Here is a 25,147-nt window from a genome sequence, read left to right on the forward strand (position 1 = left end):
CACGTGCGTGGCGAGGTAAACCGACTACTGAAATATCGACAATGCCCATGCAAAGGTAATTTCTGATGCCAGGCATGTTGTTTCACAGAACAGAAACCTAAACTGGTTTGAATTTTTCTCTTATACATCGTCCAATAGAGTAGCGCATTGCATTGCTGTCATTGCTGTTAGTTGGTGTGACCACCGCAAAGAGCGTACGGTAGTTGTTTTTATTTTTACGTTTTTATAAAATAATTACTGCCTTATCTCCCGCTTAAAGAATGCAAAGTGCTTAATTGAGCCAGTCTGTGCAGTGCAAGCAAAAACAGGACTGTGACAAATTCACTTCAGTGTGGCATGATTAAAGCAAAAAGGAGAGATGCATGAAAAAATCCCACCATCTCCATGAAGTGAATGATGATGAAAGGGGCGAAGATAAAATGCTTATCGGTGAAACCGTGTGACATTCACCCACACATCGTATAATGACTCGACACGTCAAGCTTTCTACCGCTCCGTTGACAAGCCAGTCGATGACATCAATATTTGTGGTGATTATGTCGGGCTTGTTTGGGACGATGAGAATCCCCATGGGTAAGTTGGCGAATTCGGTGTGGGAAATTTTAGCCACCTTGGCCATCGCCTTCGGCGGAGCATTTTGTGTCACGTACACCCGGTAGGTGTCTTCCGCTCGCAGGCGACCAACGACAACCTCTTCTTCTTCCTCTCCTCCTTGTTGGGAAGCAACGAACGCGCTGAACGTTATGACCTCTTCGGCCAATCTTTGGTTGGCCAATTCCTAGGGGGATCCTGCCACAATCATCATCAATGTGGCGTGTAAAATGCGTCATGTACGGCCGGGACAGGGCCCGAGCAAGAGGAGCTTCGCCCCTAAGAAGTGATTCTAGGATGTGTGGTACATTTAGAAATTCTATGCTAATAAATTACGGTGTCAAAACACGTCCCATCTTTCAGCTATTATCATTAGCAAAAAACGTTAAGTCTGTTTCCATATTATTTTAGGCGAAGTGATCATCAGCGGGCACTGGTTTTGCTCCTTATCTCTGGACTGGGAAATGTTTTTTACACATATGTAGGTCTTGATGTCAACAAACGTCGATCGAAAAGAAGCATTGTAAGTACCGTATTTGCCCGAGTACACCGCTTTGTAACTACATATTTTGTGTGTAACGTTGCACAATGCTTAATTATTTAAAGTGCATGATTTATAAAATATTATGGTATACGATGTAAGCCATTTTAGGCATTTGTTTTGTGATTATTCACGAAACAATCCTCACTTGAGAAAATTTGTTTGCATTTATTCCTTCCAATTACTACAACTTAGGGCAACTACCATTACCGACAGTGGAAAGGGCTGCTTCGAATAGCGCACAACAGGATAAAATTCACAAAACAAACTAGTCCAGTATTTTGTGTTTTCTGGATGTACCGTAGTGTTTAAATTGAGACTAATTGTTTCGAAGGTAATTGCAATATTATTAGGTTAAACTCTGTTTTTGGCGATGCCTTTTCTAAATATCTTCACAAACAGTGCTCAAATGATTTATACAGTAGCCGCAAGGTTTCGCTGCTTCGCATGGGAAGCCTATTTTTTCATCCCTCGATGCGTCTTGAATGAATGAGAGTAATGAATACCAACAAGCACACAAGCCCACTCAAAATTAGTAGCATATTGGCGAACCAAAAGGGAGCTTATGTACATATCAACCATTCCATGATATGCTTTACAATGATGATAATAGAGCTTGGGAGTATACGTCCATATAGAAATCTGATTTAATGTTTGATAACGGGGGATAAGCCGCATATAAAAATATCAGGCAACCTTTGGATCAGGAATTCCACTTTCTTAAAATGTAAGGCTTCTTTGGGCCTAAGCTATTTATAAAATGTAACTCACGAAATATCGTATGGGGCAAATGCCTATATTTTACGCTATAATCTCATTGGTTATCTTATATTGCGCTTCTTCTCAATACCAAATCTCGGTGTTCTTAATATGAGCACCCCTAGTGAGAAAAAGAACTCCCGCAAACACTCATTTGTAACACTAAATTCGGAACCTTTTTGAATCTCTATTCAGCTGAAGCACACTAAGTATTCTAGGATGTGTTTCTCACTGAGATCCTAAAATTCCCCTAGTAACGTCCACATATACACAAAGCACTACTAAAAGTATATTTGTAAGATTTTGGGTAATGTAGGGAAATTAGCCACCTTCTTCTAATTAGGGATACACCGTTCGACAGCACGTAGAAAACAACGCAGTTTAACGTTAACCAAAATTTTAAAAATGCATTTGCATTAACATCGACTTTGGTTAGTTCCTCGTGTTTATAATTTTATGGTCATAATTATCTGCTCGACGACACAAAAAACGGACGTAGCCTGGAAAACGCCAACATAATTCCTATTCATAAGAAGGAAGATCCAACGGACCTCAAGAATTACAGACTCTTCAGGCAGCTATTAGTTGTTTACAAGCTGTTTACCAAAGTTTCAGTTAGCCTGAAAGGTGACAGTCTGGATTCCATCAACGCAAGGACCAGGCGTGGTTTATGCATCCCATCCATGTCTTCAACTGAGTTATAGAAAAACCGCAGAGCACACTAAAGCTCTTTGCACGGCATTTATAGATTATAAAAAAGCCTTTGAGTCCGCACTCCCCGTAACCGTTTTGGAAGCACTAAAATACCAGGAATACAGGAAACCTGTGTATAACTTCTGGAAGACATGTATAAGGGATGCACGGGCGGGATACCCTCAGCAACCACAGTGTTAAATTTCTGATATGAAAGGGAGCAGTAAAAGGCGATACCAGCTCGAAAAACCCATTCGTAGCATATCTGGAGAGCGTATTTATTAAGCTTCACTAGGAAAGCGTAGGAGAAGGATAAACGGGGATTACTTGAGCCATTTTAGTTTTACAGATTACATAGTCTTGCTTAGTGAGACTGCAAAACAAATGCAGACAATGCTTGAGGAAATACAATCAGAAAGCGCTGATACGGGGCAAACATAAAATTGAATAAATTTAAAGAAGTGATTATTAGCCTGTCAAGCACGTCAAGTTTACCGCAGCACACGAAGGGATAGAAAGAGTATACCTACCTAGGACAGGTGGTTAGTGCTGACCCGAAACACGAGAGAGAAATCCTGCGCAGAATACGTATGGGCTGGGGAGCACTCGGTACGCACTAACTCCCAGATAATGAAAAGTAAGCTATGTCTGTCACCCAAAAGAAAAATCTAGAACCAGTGCATACTGCCGTTGATTACAAAGGGAGCATAAACGTGGGACCTTAAAAAACAATTTAAAAGCAAATTTAGTTCGCCTCAACGGGAGGGGGAACAAATAAGTTTAGGAATAACACTGAAGTCGATGAAACGAGCTACCTGGATCAGAGAACAAATTAGAGTGGAAGATATCGTAGTTTAAATAAAGAAAAAAATGGACATGGACTTGGGCAGCAAGAAGAACCGACAACCAGTGGACATTCAGGGTGACAGAGTGGATACATAGAGATCGGTCTAGACGAAGAGGAAGGCCATTATTCCGAAGAGGGGTGAAATCAATTATATGTAGGTAAACTCTAGACTCGAGCAGAGCAGCACCGGAATGGTTGGAGGCCAAGAAGCTCCTTCGTCCTGCAGTGAGCCTCCGCACGCTGGTCATAATTTTGTGTTAATAAGAAGGAAAATATGTCAAATAGGTTAATAACAAGAAGCGTGCGATTCTATACTTATGCTTAACTACACCGAGCACACTAGAAGTTGCTATTAGCAGTTCTAAATAATAAAATCCCTGTAATATTTTTTGTCTGAGCAGACGTTCTGGTTTCCCTATTGCTTCACTACAGATTCTGATACATAGAATGAAATGTTCGGCCGAGTGCCGTACAAACCATAACGGAAATGTTACAGAATACTTGTAACAACAAAATATAGTAAATGACATTTTCCAATTCAATAACAACCAAAGATATAATTCACTGCTCAAGTAAACTTACACCAAATGCCAATGACGCCATCCCTAGGCGAGAAACGTTACGGCGAAGTCGGTGACGCCCGCTGCATTTAGTTTCTTTTAGGAACACGCGACATATTTTAAGCACGATATGTGGCCAGCACAATCACATAAAGAGTCGTTGCATTTACGCGGTAAGAAAGTTCTAAAGAGTAAGGCAGCCATCGAATTTAGAACATTTGCGTCATTGTCCAGTCTTTTTCAAGAACAGAGAAAGAAGTAACGCCTGTTTGGAACAGATGTTTATATTGTGCAGAAAGAACTGCACAACATATGCTGAAATAATCTGATGCAAAAGAAAGAATTAGCAAGTTTTTACTTGTGTGCAACAAAGAATAATGGGGTTAATTTTGATTGCAAAAATAACGAGCTATTGCCCAGTGCAATAATTTTAGTGTTTGAAATATTGTTGAAGGATTTTCAAGGTGATAGATCGTTCAGACGTTCGTACAAATGTTCCAGTTCCAGTGGAATGTAAAACTTGAATATTTGAGCCGATATTTGGTGCCCCATCTCTTAACAGATCAAGAAGTACGCAACTGCTTCTATAAAAAAATAATGCCCAGACACTCTTTTATAGTATATTTTTAAAAATACGGGTCTTGCATAAAATATAGTCTGTGCTGCGGCCTCAGCCCTAGTCTGTCGTTCAAAAAACCGTTACACTACCCACTGGTTGCTAATGCCGAACGGCAGAGCTCTTGCCTGTTCCATAACTAATTAGGAGTGTTCCACGAGAATACGCAACTTGCGCTGGGTGCACAAAGAAATTTCTTGGAGTGGAATACAAGAAAACTTCCGTACTTGATGTGGGGGTGTATGAACAGTCGAAAACGTTCTTTCTATGAGGTACATTTATGAGGTAAACTCGTTATTACGTTTCTGAATTCATTGATGTGTTAGGTTGATTTTATTGAAAGCCTGCTTTTTGTTTTTTTTTCTTGGGTTCAGTGCAGCCCAACCATCATAGTATTTATGCGAAACCAATAATTGCTTATTCCGCCCGCCAAGAAGCCTATCAACCAAAAAACTGCGCATTCAGCTTATAGGGTTTTATAGGATACTATATTTCAAGAACACGTGGTGGCAGTTTCAACGGTACCCGTGATTGAACGCGCACACCGTATTTTTTTTAAACGACTTTATTTCTTAAAATAGAAAAAAAAATTTGTGGGGACATATAGGATACATATTTCGGGTAGGGTGCCTGACTGGCGCTAAAGTTTGTTACGGAAGAAGCAGCGGAGCGAAAACCTTAATTAACAATCATTCCAATAAATAAGTGAACAGAAAGTAGAAACAGTAACTATTCCTTTTTTGTGCACAGCAATACAACCTATAATCCTTCAAGTAATGCGGAATTCTGTTAAAATAAAAATAGGCAGTGTTCAACTCTGCATAATAGACAAAAAAGCCACATGTAGAAGACCAGAAGTGCTTTCCAAAATGAATTACTCTGTTGAGACGTATCAAGTGACGCTTGTTTTGTTTATAAATGAGACAGTTTATTACCACTGGTATTTTAGACGGTAACATCTGCCTGGAGAAGTTGGGGTTTTTCTGCGATAGATGCCAGAGCTCTGCTCAGCGTTTACACATGTAAAAGTTTTTGGTTTCAAGACAGAGAACGGTCATAAACGTGTCTCTCGGACCTGTGCTTATCTCGATAAGTACTGTCAACGGGTGATTTAGCACGTTGCCAGTTCTCTGAGGTAAGAATTTGTAAAAAGTGCTTAACTGCTGCAATTGCAAGTGAAGTTGCAAAAAATGCGAATGAACATTTTTGGGCAGCAGGTATAATCACACGTAAGGGTGCTTGACTCATAACCCGAAAACACATCTGTAGTTTAGGTCCTTCGCAAACAAACCGCAGTAAATTAACAAAGCGTTGCATAAAGCTCGGGTATGAGACCATTTTGAGGTCCAATTGCGAGTGTATTTTGGTTGCGCAATTCTTCTGTATGAAATTCATCCGGAAATGGCGAGAATGATTTTTGGCAGTGCTGGAAAAGTATACTTCAGATTTTACTCGAAAAAGAGCTCAAATTGAGGTTACAAAAAACATCTGCACTCATAAAAAATGTAAAGAGTGTATCTACTAGCAACAACGCGGCGCCAGAGACTGTTGTCCCTTGCGCTGTGCTTTTGTGTTAGCTAACTGCGCGTGCGTGTGTTGAGAGATGCATTTTCTTGCCCCCTCTAGGGCTGCGTTTTAAATTTACGGAATCAGTATATACGAGAGTGTCGCTAAGTCCTATATGAACCATGCCAGGCCTTTCTAGTACTTCCAACGTCTAATAAAGTGTGTTCAAACATACAGAAGAGGTTTAGCTCGGTAAGTTTTCTTAGTACACCGGATGGACATGTTGTGGCTTGAAAGTACCAAAGTGTGTTTTCAAGGTGGCTATATTAGTTGGTTCCAGCTATTTTCCAGCAGTATTTGCAGAGTTTTACCGTGTGTTTCAATGTTGGTTTTTACAGGAATTGTTTTCGAGACTGAGTTTGTCCAATCAGGGTAACTAAGTAATTTTCTCCACATGGTTGAACACGAAAAATATTTTTATAAGGCTACCTCATAGCAACCAGATATTTAGAAAAAGCCAACCGCGAAAATCAGGTGATACCACGTCATTTTACTAAGACAGTGCAGTGTAGACACGAAAATGATGAACTTTTTTCACGGTTAATAAAAAAAATCCTTCATTTATATATATGGCCTGGGCTTTACCAGAGATGTTAACTTGAAGAGGAACAGAAAGTCGCACGTTCCATAAAAAGAGCAGAAATATACCCGATTAAGAATATGGTCCGATCCAATCCAATCCGAATGAATTCAATCCAATTTCAAATACCACCCAATCCTATTTGGGATTCAGTTTAAAATTACAATTCGATTTTTTAAAAAAAGTTGTCATTGAATTTTTTGCAGTAAAGGTTAGGCGTCATTTGCGCATCAGTTGGCAGGATATACCGCACTCAGTACACATATGTAATAGGCCTGTAATGTTCCTTCAAAACTCTAACAAGAAAAGTAAAGTTTTAAAAATGCCTCCAAGCAAAGCTACCATGATAGTTCAGAAAATTACTACTCTCAGCACACAGTTCAGAAGGAAAGCTGCTTTGCGAAAGCACAAACGCAATATTCCTGAGGGAAAGAATGTAGGCCTGGTTCAAAATGAGTTAAACATAAACGATGATTACTATATATAGAACGAAACGACAATTGAGCGTCAAAGGCTTCAACCATTAAAACTTCAGTCTAGACTCGTCAATCCTAAAGCTTCTGCCAGAGAACCTGCGCGTGCATCACCGGGTGGGGATGTGAGGAGTTCCAGCGCTCAAAATGCATCTTACCACTTCGTTCTAAATGTATCAGATTGCTTAATCTCAACACGTGCAGCGTCGTAAATAAGACTGTGCAGGTGGAATTCATCTTCTTATCTCGTGGCCTACACATTGTAGTCTTAACTGAAACCTGGCTTGAAGACGGCATCCGGGAAGATTTAATGCCTTCCAATCAGGATATGTTCTGCAGAAATCGGCAAACCCGTGGTGGGGGAGTCGCAGTTATTGTCGAATCCTACCTTGAGGCTCTTCCCCTCCGCAAGGGGAGGACAGTGAAAGTCTTTGCCCGAGGATAAACATTTTTGACCAAATTTTTATATTATATGCAGTTACAGACCTCAGCAATCAGCGCGTGACTTTTTGTTGAATGTACAATCGCATGTGGCCGAATATATTCAGCAGAAAGTAATTATTGCCGGGGCCATTAACCTCCCACGCATTGGCTAGGGATCGTTTGACGTCTGGCACGTCGGTCATGCTGCAAATAACTCAAACCAATTTTCAATATACTGCTGAAGCACAATCTTGTTCAAGTATTTTTTCCTTACTTAATAGTTAACCCGACTCTTGAATACGTTCTATCCTATAAAAAGCTAGGCGTCATCTTAACCAGTGATATTTCATGGCGCACGCATATCACGAACGTTATATAATCAGCAAATCAATGTCTTGGTTTTTTAAACCGCCTTTTGCGGCAAGCCCCAGATGACATCAAACTTCTCGCCTATAAATCTTTAATCCGTACTACAGTAGAATACGGGGCTCCTATATGGAGTCCGCACCAAGTATACTTGACCAATGAATTACAATCGGTGCACAACTGCGCCACTAGGTTCATTCATTCCTCCTATTCTTATAAAATAAGCATATCATCCCTTAAACGCGAAGCTAGTCTTTCAACTCTTTCATTGCGCCGCCGCATCACACGCCTCTGTTTGCTACACAAGTTTTTCTACAGCCCTCTTAGTCAAGCACCTTACATCATACCAACGATGCGCATATCTCACAGCACTGCCCACCCGTATCAAATTGCCCGTCCACATGCGGGCGCACTACTTTCTCTGCCTCATTTTCCCCCGTGTAGCAGTGGACTGGAACGGCCTCCCCTGTAACGTTCCAGCCTACACGTGTTCATCAACATTTATAGAGAAGGTCACCGCGCACATTTCCATTTGAAGACCTGTGTGCATTTATCTGTAACCCACCCCTTATGTAATACCCAATAAATGGGGGTCGTTACGGTATTAAAGTGATGTGATGTGATGATGTGATACCTCAGCCGACGCGTTTTGCCGGCTCTTCATGTTCCTTACTTGACCTTGCTTTTCTTCCGCGTAACATAATCGAGTACGAAGTTTCTGTTGAACCTAAGTTATCTTAGCAGTGCCCCGTCTCTGTAACCTTCACTTCATTCCGCAAGCATATGAATAAGTCCTACATTATTAAGAAAATTAAAGATTTCAGACGCGCCAATGACGTGGCAGTTATGGAATACCTCAGTGCACAACTTGTAAACTATGACCGTAATAATGTATCTGTACTCTGGAACACATTAAAAATGTGCGCTTTTTTGCATATATCCGTTGTACCCACCCAGACTAACAAAACGAAAAAAAAATCTCCCCTGGTCCAATCAAACGATCATTTACACAATGCGTAATCCCAAGCGGTTGCGGTATACGCGCTCTGCCCCTGCCACCTTAATCAAGTTCACTCTGCGCGTGCCCTAGATTCGCCACGCCACAAGTTTTTATTTCAATACTCTCAGCCCAATTTCTTAAAAGAGGACCCCAGAAGTTTTGGGGTTTTGTCATCGAACTTGAAAAGAAGATTAAGATTTCACACAACGGCAGAATATTACGTGACCCCTCAGATATGACTTTCTATATTAAGCGATACTTTCACAGCGTATTTCCTACCTCAGGAGTAACTCTTCCAAATATAATTCAATTTCCCAGATTTTAACCTAGCGTCTAACGATGGTGTTCTTAACATGCTCCTTAGTTCAAAGCTGAAACCCTCTCCAAGCCCAGGTGGTTGACCCAACGCTTTCTTCCGTAGTTATGTTGAATCCTTAGGCAATTATTATTATTTTAGGCTTCTTTTACATCTGCTATTATACCTCCGGATGTTCAAGGGGCGAGTGTTCTTTCAATCGTTAAAAAATTCAGTGCCATTCCACTCTGCGAAGGAGGAGGAGCTGCGAAGCTAGACGCAGTCCACTGAGTGCACGAATTAAAACGTGTTATTTTCCAATTTGCGATTGAGAATTTTTCCGAAGAAATTAGCTGCAGAAAAGTTGGATGGACTTGAGCTTTACTCTAGCACACAAACATATGGCTGTCTGTATCCATACCGCGTCAAAGGCTTCCTAATCTGTGTGCAACACACCAAACCATTCCGCTCGACAAACAAGGAGGTTAGATGGGCCGTTTGCGTCCACGTTTAAACCTCCCGCCAGCACAGTTGTCCCATAATCAGCGAAGACCTGAAGTATATAGCTGCGCTGTGAACGCCCACAAACTTTCTACTTCCCACCCTTGCACTCATCAACCGCCAATCGGTGATGTGCGCATGCCTAAAGTGAAACACACTGCCGAAAGTGTCGCTGTGAATGCCATTCGAGCTAAACAAACAATATTGGTTCACGTCGGAGATCTAAGCAGGCTAGTTGCTGCCTATGCTGGAAGTATTTGGAGCTACCAGGCGTGCTGCTAGTTCCGGCGGAAACGGCAGCGGCAGCGACTTTGTTTGGTATCGCGCCCATTCGTGGGAAAAACATCCTTAAATTCCCGCTCTACTTCTGCGAGCAAATGACAGGCGTCCGTTCCGTAGCGAGTTAAGGCCCTGGAAGGGCTCGAGCTTGATTCCATCGCTCAAGCATGTTCGTTTCCTGCAATCGTGTCACAGCCACCTCACTGACACGTTAACACACTGACACATACCCGAAACAATCGATCATTGAGGACAATTAACAGGTTGCGTTGAGTCGCGAGACTTTCATGTTTGAATCTCCCACAAGCATGAAAATTATATCTATGGTACGGGCATGAAGCCTAGCTGCCTGTATACTCCTTCCTTCCACCCGCAATCAGTGCCCTCATAAACCCGCAGCCAGCGATAAACCAGTGCTTCTGCGCAAAATACACCGGCAAAAATGTCGTTCCGAAAGCCTTTTATTCTGAAGAACAAGTATGAGCTCACTGTGGCGTTGGAAATGGGCAAGTGGCTGTATATCCGGGAGGAATTCGCAGCTGCTACACGAGGTGGCATTGCTGGCAGCAACAGGGGCGAAACCTTCGGCGGCAGCGGCTAGGTTGTTTCGAAGCCCATGCGCGCTTCTGTTGATTATCCGAAATCATCTGGTAAAGGCGCTACCGCCGTTATGACACGTATGCGCCACTGGTGCAGTGGTGGTGGCGAGAGGTATAACAGCTGCGAAAACGGTGCCGGCGGTGGAGGGATGCGCATAGAAGGAGCGCCGTGTAAATTGGCTACACCGCAATAAAAAGGGGTGAGCGGCAGGGGAGACATCTACAGCTTCGCAGGAAAAAGGTGACCCCTTTCTTTGGTTAAGTGTCGTCCAATTTCTATTCCGTGTTTTTTGTAATGAAAACGTCTGGAGCATATAGTAGAAACTGTTATCTTAAATATTCTTGACGAACACCAGATTCCCTCTCCCTCGCACCATGATTTTAAGAAGGGGTTTTAAACTTCCACTCGATTATATTCTAGTGTTCATTACACTGGATGTTGGTGGGCACGGAAACGTATTTTCTTGGATAACTCCGAAGCGTTTGATTTATTCCCGCATGATAAATTATTTCGCCAACTGCCTCTCATCGGGCTCCATTCTTTTGTGTAGCGTGGTTTTCGGAATATTTGTCACATCGAAGCCAATATGTAGAGTGTGGCGGTTCTATTCCCAGTACCCTTCGTGTCACCTCCGGAGTCCCTCAGGATAGCGTTCTCGGTTGCCTAATTTTTTTTACTTACGGTAATGATATTTTCTGAATCATAGAATAACGTATGCAAATTCGACTTTTTGGCCGGTGGCTGCGTTATTTTTGGTAATATTAACTCTCTTAGTGATGAAGAATATTTAAAGTCGTAACTCCCTGACATCCTCTCTTAAGCAATGAATGGGGCATGGTATTACACCCAGAAAAAACCGCCTCCCTTCGCATCACAAAAAAAAACGCAATCGCAACCAGTTCGCTCACTCTCTAATAGGAATTTTCAAAACCAAGTACACGAACATAAATATTTGAGTATAGCTTAATTAAATATATCAGCTAGAATTCGCACGTTACTAATGTTTCCTTCTCTCCCTTTCGTAAATTGGGCTTACGTCGGCATAAGCTTCGAGAAGCCCAGCCTAATATAAAATCGTGTACACCCAGCACCAATCTGGAATAAACTGGATATGCTTCTGCTTGTTTGGGACCCTCATAACTAAAAAAAAATCGGCTCGTTAAAACAAATCAAAGAAGAGCAGTTCGCTTTATTTATTTCACATTTTGTCGCCCAAATTCTGTTTAACACTGATGCGCATCAACTGAAATTAAAACAGTGAAGTTTAAAAGACAGTTTCTCCGCCTTATATTGCTGCATTTATTTTATCACGGGAAACTTGCTGTGTACTGGAGTCTTTTTTTGATACCCCTATGCTATACGCCGTGTTCGTCCTTCCCATTCCTTGTCCTTAACCCGAATGTTAGCTTCTACCAACCTGATTAATTTTTCTTTTTTGCGCGCAAAATAAATTACGGGAACAGTGCAACCGAATGTTTTCTTAACTCTCTTGGTTTATTATAAGCAGATGGTTAGTTCTGCCTTGCGACCTGTGTTTTATACTTTCTCTCGTTGTTTCTGCTTTTCTCTTTATTTTATTTCATTGATGTTGTAACCACCTTTGCACCTCGTGCTTGGGCATCCGTTGCCTGCAGATCGTTCTTAGCTAAGTAAAAAAAATAAAATTCAGAATAAGGCAGTTATTAAAACAACCTGCCTTCCCAAACACTTGACACACTTTACATTACTCAGTGTTGAAAAACACCTGCGGCCGCAATTCAAATTGGCAGCACGAGATCTCAGATAAAAAGTTTTGGCATTGCATATAGAAACAGACTTTGTGTTCGCTGGAATACAGCAAAAAGTTTGTTTTCGCTCTTCACTACACTTGAGTAATGATAAGTCGTAGAACAAAACAGGAATATGGATTGCAGGGCAATACATAGAACGACTTCCTAAATTGCTTTTTAGGGCTTTGAAACTTTCTGTTAGGCCTCGTTCCGCTGTCTTTTGCACCTCCTTTGTTACAGTCTTCTTCGAACAAGTGCCTGGTCAAATTGGTTTTGCCAGATCCTGCATTGCTGCTAAGTACGTGGAAGCGCTTTCTCTTAGGTGACGTCAAAATTCTTGAAAGACCGAAGGCCGACATTTTATGACACTAGTTCATTATGAACATTGTCTGATGGCCGTCCTTTTTAAGGTGGTTGTCATATTTTTTTGCAGAATAATGCGAATAGCTATTAGTCTCACCACTAAAAAGGCCCGTTTCTCTTTTCTCTCTTTGTTCCTATGATGCGAAGCTTACCTTCGCATGCTGCTTCTTGCACCTTTACCTTACTTACCGCCCCACTACGTCCGCAAGTGTGGGAGAACTAGTCGTCCGTTTGTCATCCTGTAACCTGTAGGAGCTTGTACTACGTCGGGCCCTTAATAAATGTAGCCTAGATGCATATACAGATATCGCCATGGTGACAACCCAATTTACGCAAGCAATTGTTTAAAAAAATTCTTGTTTTATTTAGGGTCAAACATGTGCACACAGCCCGCGGAATTGCCACCATACATTGAGGTTTTATGATAATTCAATTTGATAAACGTGTACACCATGAATTCACAACAGCAAACTGTAAAAAAGACGTGTTTTTGGAATAAATAAAGTCATGGTTTATTATTCTCTATTAAAAGAATATTAGTTTTTCTCGTGGCATTTCATAAAACAGGTTTATTCAACGACACAAACAGGGCCTCTTACGTAAACTAAAATGTCTTCCATTTACATGTGTTGCTTCTTCATCGCATAAAACCAGTTTTGAAACAATCATATGGTATTTGTGTGAGAATAAACTGGTAAAGGACACATCTTTTGAAAATGAGGATCCAAAACGTTGCCGAGTAATAGTCAGCCCGACTGCGCTCTTCCCACAACAATTATTACGGACTTTTCTTTCCTCATACGGAAATTTTTACCTTTTCCTGGGAAGCTTCCAAGGGAAGCCTCCCAGGAAAAGGTAGTAGGAATTTCTGGGTAGGGTCAGGCAGGGTAGCAAGAATCTCTGGGTAGGGTCAGGCCGGGTAGGGTCAAACCTCCCTGTGAAGCTTCCCTCGGAAGCCTCCCTGGGAAGCCTCCCAGAGAAATTTAGTAAGAATCTCTGCGTAGGGTCAGGCCGCCTCAGAAACTTAAACCGTAACTCGTGCCACGGGCGAACTGTGGCTAGTGAGGCGAGCTTACGCTGGCTATTAGAGGATATATCTCATCTAATGATATATTGTATGGTTAAGTAGGATTCGACAGACCAGAGAAGGCGGCATGGAGTTGTGCAGGCTATATATATTCTATGCTACCATAGACCCCACAAACCGAAAAAAACAGACGGTGGATTATTTTATACGCAGAAAGATAAGCGATCATAGAGGCATTCCTCAGTATTCACAGGCACTACAGGTTATAGATAGTAGAAGCTTATTCACCGACACGTAGATACTATGACGAGGTGGTCGTCAGCTACTACGAAAACACCGAATCAACAACGGATAAAAATACAATTCTCCATTTAACTAAGAGAATTTTTTGCAAATGTTAGGGAAAAGACAGAAGAAGAAATATCACCGGCAAACAATGAAAAACAAACATGCACCACATAACGAAATACACTGCTTGGATTCGCGATGAAACCAACACATTCTCTGCAAACAATAGAATAGGAAACAGAGATGAAAAAGTGCAAATGGGAGAAAAAAATAAATTTATATCGTTTTGTGCCACAACCCAGGAATCGTGCAGGCCTAGGATGCGCTAAGCAACATTGGAAGCGCGACCTTAAGGTGTGTAGGTGCAAAACAAGTAAAATGTTGAAACTGAAGCGGAAAAACTAGCGAAACATAAATTGCCATCATGATGACCGTGAGAGATTGGAAGCAGGGGTGTAAAATAGCGCTTCGCAACACATGCTTCACCCTTAACCCATAAGAAAGAAGACAGCGTTACACGCGAAATGACGAATTCTTGATGGAAATGAAAGACCGAGCAGTATCTGTTCGAGTAGCAGCATATCGGTTAAATCGTGGCAACACAGATACAAAAACAAGCGATTTATTCCACATGTAAGAATGTAAAATTGTCCACTACAAAAGATGAGATTGAATTAGCTGGTCTGACAAATTTGATTAGGTACATTCGTGTGTGCAACATAACCGTTATAGAGAAAATTCCGGAGACCAGAGGAAGCGGCAAGGCAACACCGAAGCTTGTTTTAGCCAGAGATAAACTTAACGCCGTAAGATAAGAAACAAGGAAATATTATGCGCACTATGATTGTAATTACGAAAATAAAAGAATGATTCTACACCATTCCATGTGCCTGGGACGTTGACAAGGAAAAATAGTGAGCCTATAAAGTTAGCTTGCGATGTCCCGCTAGTGACAAAAAGGTACTCTCAAACGTGCTCAAGACGGCATAAACACGAAGCTTTTAAAATATTGGGGGATATTGTACTGGGAAAGCTTGATAAACTATTCTAAGAACGATTAAAACTGTAAAAAAATGTTGGTTAAAGAACGGCAGAATAGTTATGATTGACAAAAACGATGATACTGAAGTACATTATGAAGAATACGCCAACCACCAGAGCAAAATAAAACAATGACGTTTCGGCACCCCTAACGGGAGCCTTGTTCACACTCGTTAACAAGCCTCCCGTTCGGGGTGCCGAAACGTCATTATGAGTGTGAACAAGGCTCCGGTTCGGGGTGCCGAAACGTCATTGTTTTATTTTCTCTGGTGGTCGGCGTATTCTTCATAATGTACTTCAGTGTCATTCCCGACCAAACGGGCGTCCGTCGTAGCCTCGATTTCAAAAACGATGATAACAAAGATCCCGAGAGTTACAGCAGCATCGCATTACAGCCCGTTGTTCACAGGCTGTTTACCAAGGCAATATTTACCCGCATATACGACAGCTTAGCCTTTCAACAAACGAGGGAACAGTCTTGGTTTGAAAAGGATATTTTACGAAAAAACATGTTCATGTCAATCAAGTAATAGGAAAATAGGAATAGTATAGTAGACCTACGTACATAGTATTCATAGACAGTGAGAAAGGGTTTGATTCAATAAACACCGGAGTAATATATGTAGCGGTAAAGGACGAATGAATAGACTACACTTATGTAATGTCCCTGGATGACATATATTAGGAATGTACGGGAGGAATAAACCTTTACAAGAAAACGAAAAGCTGCTGATTGAAAAGAGGGAGCGAAAGGGAGATACTGAACGACTGAAGGGCCATCTGAAGAGCCATCTGTTCCTGAGGGTCCCGAACATCATACGTCGCCAAGCGCACGGACTTCTTCCGGGCGTCCTGGAGGATACCGGTATCATCGTGCGGGTGTATTTGATCTTGCGGAAAGACACCAATTTCATCACTGCTGCTATATCTTCTCTCTGCCTCTTCTTTCTTTAGTTCACTGTTTTTATATCTTCCGTATACTTCTATGCTCTTTCACCTATATCCTCTCTTCACTGGACTAGGTCGTTAGCTGCTCCCCTCGCATATGCAGTTAAAAGAACACCCGGCCATGCCCTTTCCTTTTCTTATTCTATATCTCTCCTCCATCTCCACAGCAACGGTGGTCTGCCTGCGATCCAAGCAACATGTTCATCGAAAACCTGATCAACGAATTGCAATAGCTTCTATTTATTGGAGGGTAACACATGCTTGAAGAAAGAGTTGCAATGGCTGCAGCGTGATAGGATGAAGCGAGCTCACCAGACCGGACGGGAACACATGCCGGCATCAGTGGAAGTATTCCCATTGGCGTTTTCGGGTAAAGCATCTTACAAACCCAGGTGTCAGGGTGTCTTCGACTTCTCTGTGTCTTTTATCTGAAGCATACTCCAGCCGTAGAATCTGTTTAACGCATAAAAATACGTGTCGGGGAGTAATATGCTTATGCTCATTACGGAGATAAAATTTACTGAGCAACAAAGTCGGTTCTAAAAAAAATCGTTTTTTGGAAACGCAATGTCATGGTGTAGAATCGTTCTTTTTTTTCATAATTACATTCATAGTGCGTGTAATATTTGCTTCTTTCTTATCTTATTGGATTACTCTATCTCTGGCTAAAGCAAGCTTCTGAGTTGCCTTGCCGCTTCCTCTGGTCTCCGGCATTTTCTCTATAACGGTTTTGTTGCACATACGATTGTACCTAATCAAATTTGTCTTACCCGCTAATTCAATTTGATCTATTGTAGTGGACAATTTTACATTCTTACATGTGGAATAAATTGCTTGTTTTCATACCTATGTTGCAACGATGTAACCTATATTCTGCTACTCGAACAGATACTGCCCGGTCTTTCATTTCCGTCAAGAATTCGTCATTTAGCGTGTAACGCTGTCTTCTTTTTTTGGGGGATTAAAATTGAAGCATGTGTTGTGAAGCGTTATTTTACACGCCTGCGTCCAATCTCTCACGGTCTTCATGGTGGCGACCTATTTTTCGCTAGTTTTAAATGGAGAGCATTTCAGTAACTCACGATGTCACCCGTGTTGACGTCCGTAGTCGTAGTCCGCCCCCCTACCCCTACACTATATAAAAAAAAAGTACTATCCGGCGCCTGGTTTCGATCCGTCGACCATGCGGGCGGAACGCTATGTACATGGTGCTCTACCCACTGGGCCACAAAGCTGACACAGAATGGGAGGCTACGAACGCGCCTTAATACCTTGACTCATTCAAACTACGTCAAGAAGCTGCTGATACAACGCATTCACTACCACCAACTCCCCAAACACTAAACGTTAACGCAATACACCCACCCCCTATGCGACGCATTTACTCGAGTCGCTCTCGTGGGGAGATGGGCCCAATTTTTCCGCTCCACTTCCAAAATTTTACTTGTTTTGCATCAACCCATCTTATGCTCATGCTCCTAATGTTGGTTAGCGCATCCCATGCCTGCACAACTCCTGGGTTGTCGCACCAAATGATATAAATTTTTTTTTCTCCCCTTTTCACTTTTTGACATCTGTTTCCTATTCTATTGTTTGCGGATAATGTGTTCATTAGCCTCATGTGGTTTTATCACGAATTCAAGCAGTGTATCTCGTCGTCTGGTGCATGTATGTTTTTCAAAGTTTTCCGGTGATATTTCTTCTACTGTCTTTTCCCTAACATTTGCGAAAAAGTATTTTACTTTAATTGTGAATTGTGTTTTCATCCGTTGTTAATTCGGCGTATTCGTAGTAACGGACGACCACCTCGTCATAGTAGCTAGGTGTCGGTGAATATGGCTCTACTATCTGTCACCTGTATTGCTTTTTAATAAGGAGGAATTCCTGTATGTTAGCTTATCTTTCGGCGTATAAAATATTCCACCGTGTGTTTTTTTCGGTTTTGTGGGGTCTATGGTAGCATAGAATATATTGCCTGCACAATTCCATGTCGCCTTCTCTGGTTTGTCGAATCTCACCTAACGCTATAATATGTCAGTTGATGAGATATATCCTCTGATAGCCCGCGTAAGCTAACCTCACTAGCCACAGTTCGCCCGTGGCAGGAGTTTAAGTTCAAGTTTCTGAGGCGGCCTGACCCTACCCAGAGATTCTTACTTCCTTTTCCTGGGAGGCTTCTCTGGCTGTCGCCCTGGTCCTGTGATTCACAAGGCGAATAATGGCCGAGTGATAGGTGGGTCAATCATGGGAGGTGGGGCCAACTGGAGGAGCAGATTGGACTCTGTTCTTTGGTGAGTAAGCGTTGCTTGTGTCCAAAGGAGCCATGCTAGGAGGGTTGCAGCCAATTAGTTTAGCCTGTGAGGTAATCGGGATTGCGGTTATTTACGGACCACGCAGCCCTTCATACTTCGGATATTCTGATAGCGAGAGAAAAAAAGAGAAAAACAATGCGGGGGTGGGTTTATACTGAATAGATTGCGTTTTGGCTCGTTAGAATCGCCGACGTCGCTTGTCGCTGTTGTAACTTGCTGGTTTCGCGTTCTCGTAGAAAAGTATAATTTGTTTCGCCCACATCGATTTATGGTGAAACATTGCCCTAGAAGGAAGACAAGGTGGGCGAGTGCGCAGAATAGAGCGTACGGTGCACTTGTCTGCAAACCAGGTAGCTATGCAGGTATTTTTTTAGGGAAAATCTTTTAGCGGCTTTTGTCGACCAAATGAGTATCCTACAACATAGCATTTTGAGGCGCAATAGCGAACAACAGTTGAAGCGGCCGTCTTCTGGCTCATCTTTCCTCAGAAATCTCGCCTCGTCTGTTCTGGCGCAAGGTAATAATATTTAGTCACACTTTGCACTGCGGAGAAAGTAGCTTAAGGTATTTCGCTCAATCTTTAACAAGTGGACCTAAGTTGGCTCAAGTTTACTGATTAGCCGTATGGGTTTACTTTGTAGAATCATTTGGAACAGAAACCGTGGTTTAGATTAGAGAACATCAAACTTCTTGTCTTAGGAGAACGCCAAACTGCCCACGTACAAGAGCGACCAGCAACATCTGCGATTCTATCTAGCAAAAAAGGAGCAGATTCAGTTGGCGGGTTTATTGCAGGATCAGCATGACAACAGAAAAGCAAACAATATTTTAATAACTCCGGGTGCCTCTAGAACAGCTGTCTAATGAGGGAACTTTATAATTTTTTACAGTTTTTGTGTAGCAGACTTGAGTTCACAGGGATACAATTGCTAACATGTCTGCCGTTGAAGGTATTCAGCCCAACACACGTTAAATGCCATTTATAGAGTAACAAATCTTGAATTGTCTGCTATATGTTTTCTACTTTCGTATATTGAAAGCAGTTCCAGTAATCCAATGACCGCTTATAGTAAATGCTGCGTGTATATATTGGCATTAGCTTTTAAGGCGATGCTATACTGCTCTTACAGATGCCGTTGTCGCAAATACGTCCTGCACTAAAGAAAACTTTCTCTGAGAACGATGTTGAATGGTCGTGACTGAAGCAAAAAAAACGCTTACCGTGTCCGCCATCGCAGTTGTATCCGCAGTAATATGCAGCCGTCGTCCATTCGATTCCTCCATGTGGACACAGCACTTCGACAACCGGTCACATGAAAACTGAATAATTCGTCACAAGAATGATGGCGTTATTCTACGTGCTGTAAGAATGTCAGCCTCAAGAAGTAACGCGCAACTTCATTTTGACGTTTAGGACGTCAGGCCTCACTTTACTACTTTGGGTTAAAAGCCTGAATCCTTGCACCAACTCAAAAAAATTGATCACTGCTGAACGCCATGTAGCATGTACGGATCGCACCGTGCACCCCAAACCCAACGTTAGGTCTACGGAGTGTACACCCGCGAGACGGTGTGGGTATTCTAGAAAAGTGGTGCGTACCTCCATAGTACTACATACTCGCAATGGCCAACGAAACAGTCTTTCCCGTGAAAGCATCGTGCCCAACCGTCCTCGTCGTTACGCAGAGGGCTGCATGATAATTTATCTTGTAACCGACTTTAATTATCTGTCCTTGTTTTAGTGTACCAGCACTCGAGAAGGTGGCGAGCACTTCGAATGCGGCGGTGGCTTTTGTTCAGTTCCACATGTCTGTGTTCAACTGCTCAAGTTTATACCCTCAGAATTTTTTCTTCCATAAACGGTTCCAAATTGACAGTTTATTGCAACTACCAAATTTGACACCATTCCAGTGAGAGCAGCAGAAACAAGCTAAATTGAACACATACACGCACACTACATGCATTTTCAGGTCTCACACGTTTTGCAGAAAAGTTTTTGTTTGCCCAAATACTTTGGACACGTTTATTTCGGGCAAAATAAACAAGACGGCAACCATGGTAGTTGTCAGTAAAAGCTTTTTTGCGTATTTCTTCAAGTGACCGCTATTATGAATGCATGATTTATTAGGAAATTTTTATTCCTGCAGCCAAATGCCTTGAATGTACACCACACCAGCAGAATAAACGCTCGCCCCTCACTCTGATGTGTACAACTTTATACTTTTCTTCCAGATAATATTAGCCAACCTGCAAATGAGACACCTTAATCGGTTTGTGTGCAGTTATCACCTGCCCTTTATTATCCGTATCTTGAGGGCACATGGATGTGCACAGAAACGGCAACTATACCTCAAAATCTTTTAGCTCCTTCCGTAGGTTACCCGCACGTACCTTCGGACACGCATCATGCAGCGAAGTGAACTTACCATAATTTTGTGCTGACAACATACCTTTTGTCCTACAGATGCCAGCCGTCTCCTAATCGCAATGAATGTGGCTGCTGGCACGCGTCTAGAAGCTGCCGAAGGGAGCTAAGCGTCGGTTCCATTGCACTGTGAGAGCAGCGTTTGGTATTTTTATATTTTGGCAGGGAGTTGTACTCCCTGTAAGGTTAGTTGTTTTGGGAGGTGGCACTTAGATATCATAAATTTTCTTTACGTACTTGTCGATTCTGGCTTTTAAGAAAGTATAAGGTAGATAGTTATATAAAAATTTCCGCAAGAGGAAAAAAAATCTGTAATTATTGTTGTGGGAATAGCGGAGTATAGCTCACTATTCCTGCGCAACGTTTTGATCCTAGTTTTAAAAGATCGTTTCCTTGACCAGTTTATTCTACTCAAATACTATATAATTATTTGAAAACTGATTTGACTTGATGAAGATGCAACACAGCTAAATTGAAGGAATTTTAGTTGTTTACGTATGAGGCCCTGTTTGTATAGCTGAATAAAACTGTTCTATGATATGCCACGAGAAACCCTACAAGTATTTTAGCAGACAGAATACTCAAACATGGTTTTATATAGTCCAAAAACACGGCTTTTTTACAGTTTGCTGTTGTATATTCATGTTGTACATGTTTATAACCTAGAATTATCATAACACGTCAATGTATGGGGGCAATTTCGCATGCTGTGTACACATGTTGTGCCTCATTCAAAACAGAATTTTTTTTTCCAAACAATTCCTTGCGTGAATGCCGTGGGTTGTCCACTTCATAAATGTTTGTGAGAAGGCAGAATTTACCGGATACTGGGCGCAAAGGTATCAGGAAACGAGCCGTGGTTTCATTGTTTTATTTTTAACAAGCTGAACAAGTTGATGTTTGACGATTTGCTTATAGTCTTGAGTGGGATCATTTGGAGGCGCTTTCTAGGACGTCGATACCGATATTTACATATTGGCCTCATTAACATAGTCGGTTTCGTCAAAGATAACAATGGCGCCTCTCTTATCGCCAGGCTTAAAACTATGTCTTCTTAACTCGGAACATTGCTGGCGCTAGGCGGGACAAGGACGACGAATCACACACAACTGGAGCGCACACTACCAACTCCAGTTGTGTGTAATTAGTCGTCCTTGTCCCGCCTAGCGCCAGCAATGTTCCGAGTAAAAAACCAAAGCTCTGGTTAACTATGTCTTCTGAAGTTGGCACAGATTGATCGATTGATTGATTATTTGATTGATCGATTGATCAAACTTTATCATAATAAACCCGGGAAGGACCTGGCGACGGGAGCGCAGCCTCATTCCCAGGCCCCGTACCGGGCTACCAACTGCCGCCCTCGGGCCACCTGGCTAGCGTGGACTTTAGCGGAGAGAGCTTAGCAGAAGGATTTCCCATCGTTCACTAAGGGGATGGGCGGAAGTGGAGGGTGTGTCCGGTATTGGTACCTTTAGTGCCGTGCACTCTAGAAGGACGTGGTTTAAGGTTTCGTTGCTAGTCTGGGAGAACAAACACAGCTCGGAGGATTCGTGTGGGTACATCTTGTGTAGTAGTGTTCAGTGGGCCAGAGACCCTGCCTGTATGCGCATATTAGCGTCTTGTGCCTGCGGGTGTGGTAGTGATGCTACTCAGGTAGTGTTTGTGTATTTTTTCTGTACATTGTAATGATGTCTTTATAGGTAGTGATTGGTGTCAACGAGTCGACCCGCACCTCCTCCAACTCCCGGCGGGACATGTCTCGGGCGTAACAGTCGGCGATGCTGTTACAGACGAGGCTGGTGTGCGCAGGGGTCCAAATCACTTCAAACTCATTGTCTGGTGTTCTGTGTCATTTGACGACACGTGCCGCCTCGGAGGAGCTGAACCCTCCGCGGTAGTTGAGGTAGGCTTTCCAGCTGCCTGTCATGACATGTGTCGCAGGTGTGCATTAGTGCCATTGCGATGCCCATTTCCTTAGTGTTTGTTGAGTTTCTTGTCCTCATGAACGCCAAGGGGACGCGGATGTCTCTTCTTGTTACTGCCAAAGCGCCTTTGTCGCTTCTCTTGACTAGGGAAGCGTCGAAATACATGACGTTGCGGTTGCCTTCAAAGCGCATTTCCAAAGCCTTGGCGGACGCTTTTCTCCTGTCGTCATCCTCCACCGACGCGATGTTGTGTGGGAGGGGTTTTGTGTTGATCTTGTCTGTCGAATGATCGGGGACGCGGCTGGATCTTTGCATCCGTTGAGGCCTCCACTCGATCTGGTTGCTTGTTTGATGACGGGTTCATGCGACTAAACCACGATGTTCTGCGTACGGAGAGGTTTGCTGAAAACGAACATGGTCGCCACCTCCTGTCGTGTTTCGTCGAGGTGTCCCTGCAGCCTGTGCAACGCCATCCTTTTCATGACCTTGCCAACGCCGGACATAAGCCACATGGGTCGCAACACACGATCGACGGTTGTTTGCCCGGCTTCGGAATTAAGCGGACCGTGGCCGTCTTCCATTCTTGTTGCATTCGCGACGTTTCCCACGCCTTGTTGTTGTGTTGCAGCAGCTCATTGGCCGTTCTGCCGCACATGTTTAGGAGCAGCTTATAGGTGATGTTGTCTGTCTGCCCCGGGCGCGCTTTTCTTATTCCTTTCGCCGATGGCCGCCCATAGCTCAGAGACGCTGAAGGGTCTGTCCAGCTCCTCGTAAGGCGTCCCCTCGTACACTTGTGGTGGCGGATACCACCCATTTCCGATCTTGACGTAACGCTTTTGAACGTCTCTGAACAATTGGCGCTAACCCCTAAAAATTATTGATGACTGCACATGTGCCGATTCGTGTTCGACTTGCTTTGTACGGGTTTGATGAGGTGACACCGCAATTTCCAATTCTTGCCCGCCCGCCTTGGCCCGGGTATGCCTTCGCATATTTTACGCCAGTTTTTCCTGCACAATTTTGCCGCCAACCCCGCTATCTCTTTGTTCAGTAAGGCGATATGCCTAGCCAGTTTCCTGTTACGCCGCTGGTGCTTCCACCTGCCCGTGAGCGAGTGGCGCAACGCCCACAGATTAGAGAGCGTGGCGTCCACGAAAGGCGTGTCCACCGTCGTAGTGATCTCTTCCTTGTACCAAAAACCTCCCGCACTATCTGGATAATCTCAGTTGCTACAGTCCGCACAGCTTTATATCCTTTATTAAGGATACAAAAGATTTTCTCTCAGACATCTCAAACTTGAAATTCATGATAACTGCCTCCTAGTCACCGTCGATGTTACGTTACTGTACACTAACATTCCCCATGAAGATGGCATCACCGCTGTATCACATGCGTATGAGCAGCCGTCGTGCGACAAACCCATCGATACATCTACTCTCCAAACTTTCCTTAGGGGTATTCGTGAATTCAACAATCTTGAGTTTTACAGGGTCCATTACGTGCAAGTCAGCGGAACATCAATGGGAACTTGAAGTGGACACAACTGCACCAATATCTTTATGAATTATCTCGAATCAAACTTCCGTGGCACTCAAAATTTAAAGTCACTATAATATAAAATGTATTCATCATCTTATAAAAGGTATTCGACATATTCATGATCTGTCAGCAGGGTGACACGAAGCTCCTCACCTTCATTAAGACATTTAACCTAGCCCATCCTACTATTTAGCTTGGTAATTCCTATTCGTAACACAGTGTAAATTTTCTGGACGTCACCATTACTGCTTCTCAGGGTCGGCTTCAAACTAAACTGTATAGAAAATCGACAGACACGTGGAAGTATTTGCACTTCTAAAGTAGCCATGTCAGACACGTACAACAGCAATACCGTACAGCCAAGCCCACCGTTTTAGGAGAATTTGCACGCACCAAGCCGACTTTGACTTAAACTGTCGAGAACTCGAGACCGCTCTCCTGAATAAGAAATACTCGGAACAAGTTTTATACGATGCTATTGTTGTAGCCACCCAATATAAACCACAACTAAATCTTTGAGAAAAAAGCCCCGAACGTTAGTGAGCAAACAAACGTATCTCAGTCTTCACTAACTTTAGTAAGGTAACGTGAATTTCTTACTAAGGTGTAAGAAGTAAGAAGTAAGGTGACTTTCTTACTAACTCTCGTGTCATCCGACCGGGAACTGCTGGATGCATGCCCTCTAGTAAACCTCGACGAGATATGGCCACAGGACCACTACACAGCGTGCTACTAGCCCGGCTTCAGACTATTACGTAAATACAAAAGGCAACTTTAAGTGGTACTGTTGTCTACCTTCTAGAATGCAGTGTTGTAGGCA

This window comes from Haemaphysalis longicornis, unplaced genomic scaffold (genome assembly GCF_048455015.1).
Source record: "Haemaphysalis longicornis isolate Haplotype H1 unplaced genomic scaffold, Haemaphysalis longicornis Haplotype H1 scaffold_6, whole genome shotgun sequence".
Classification (NCBI taxonomy): Eukaryota; Metazoa; Arthropoda; class Arachnida; order Ixodida; family Ixodidae; genus Haemaphysalis; species Haemaphysalis longicornis.